We start from the raw sequence: 1,887 nt of genomic DNA, 5'->3' as shown, positions 1-1,887 counted from the left end.
CTCACTCTCACTCATCCACTCACTCACTCACTCCACTCACTCACTTCACTCACTTCACTCACTCACTCATCACTCACTCACTCACCTCCTCATCACTCACTCACTTCACTCACTCACTCACACATTACACTTACATTGCATTAGCTGACACTTTTATTCCAAAGCGACTTACATGAAGTACATTCGACCAGGAAGATACAACTTGAAGAAAAACAGAAATCATAAAGTACATCAGGTTCATAGAGCCAAACATTTCAAGTGCTACTCAACTGGCTTTAGATAAGCCAGTCCATTTATTAGTATATAATGCTCTGTTAGCAGTTCTTGTTAAGCTACGGTATTCTATCGCTCGAAGTTCGAGAGTCGAAAGAGATGAGTTTCTGCAGTCTGTGCCGGAAGATGTGTTCAAGCTTATCTGCTGTCCTGATTTCAGATGGGGAGCCATTCAACCATTTTGGAGGCCAGGGATAGCAAACCACGTTTTTGCTGATGGGAACTTGAGGTCCCCGTCGCAGCGAGGGTCAGTGAGTCGTTAGGCTGAGTGCAGAGCGAAGTGCACGTGCTGGGTGGTACGTTAACCATGTCCTGAGATGTAGGAACGGCAGATCCCATCGTCAGGCCGATGGTATGCAAGTACACTGATGAGGTGCAGGTTGAAGGGCCGGAAGTGTTGCTATGATCATGGGCCCTGATCTTTGTGGCTCAGGATGTCTTCCACCAATCCAAAAGGTCGGGCGGTTGATCCCAGTCCATGCAGTCAATATGTTGAAGTGTCTTGGGTAAGAAACTGAACATGAATTGCTTCCAATGCTGACTGTGTGTGAAGTATAGTCTCCAATGAGCAGGTGCAGCCCCTGGTCTCTGTATGAATGTGTGTGTTCTGACCTTGTATATCTTAAAGTGCTTTAATGATCATAATCAAGTTATACATTCAGGCATTTAAACATTTATAAACATTGTCAACATGTATTATTGTCAGTCAATACTCAGACTAGTTAGTTAAAAACATGACATTTATTATGTTATTATTAGGGCCATGCTGCCCCCTTCTGGTCAATCCGAGCTCTACAACACCATACACCCACACCGGACACATCAAAGGAGAACATGATTGTTATTCAGAGATATGAAGTGTGATTTTTAAATATGTTCCAAATTTTAGATCACATAAAAAAGAGTAAAAGCTGTGTATCTGAAAATGAAAGGAAACAACTTATCTGCTGAAAACTAGCAGTCCTCATGGAGGCATATGTCCAAGTTTCAAGGACTTTTATTGGTCATGTGTAGTTATGACAATGAAAAACCTGTAGTTCACAGGGCTACTCCAACAGTGACAACACAATTAAAACATATAAGATGAGTACAAAATAAATAAAATAGAATATAATAGAACAGAATATGATAGAACTGTGCAGAATAGTCTATACAGTAAAATGGATATGATTATATGATATAATTTGAGTTGCAAAACATGAATGTTTCTTTCAAAGTTCAGGTATTTAACAGCTGTGTATGCCTGTGGGATGAAACTGCCCTGAGTCTCGGGTGGTTTGAAGCCGACTCTCTGCGTCTGTTCTTGTCCTCTGGCAGTTGTCCTTGTGTATGTTGTCTTGCAATAGATAAACTTGTTATCATTGCTGCGTTGTCTGATGTTATCGACAGTGAGGTGGTCAGTCCCCCGCTGTTGTGATGAGTACGCGGGTCCCTGAGCAGGCGCAGCAGCAGGTCCTGTGTGTCCTGAGGCCAGCTGGTAGATCCTGGTGGCTCTTGCAGCCAGCTGAGGACATGTCTCTGTCCACACAGACACACAGTCACACAGACACACAGTCACCATAGGACACAAACACACACGTCCACACACAAGGGCCGGACTGGGACATAAGTCAG

The 1,887-nt window shown here is 43.2% G+C and overlaps 1 protein-coding gene across 1 annotated transcript in view; it reads left to right on the top strand.

The window, feature by feature from the left end:
- vdac3 (voltage-dependent anion channel 3) overlaps positions 1-1,887 on the top strand; it is a 13,090-nt gene that overhangs the window by 7,778 nt on the left and 3,425 nt on the right. The gene's annotated exons all lie outside the window — the stretch shown is intronic.

Source organism: Notothenia coriiceps, unplaced genomic scaffold, assembly GCF_000735185.1.
Source record: "Notothenia coriiceps isolate Sejong01 unplaced genomic scaffold, NC01 NC01_scaffold00026228, whole genome shotgun sequence".
NCBI lineage: Eukaryota > Metazoa > Chordata > Actinopteri > Perciformes > Nototheniidae > Notothenia > Notothenia coriiceps.
This window is presented reverse-complemented; position numbering and strand designations above follow the sequence as displayed.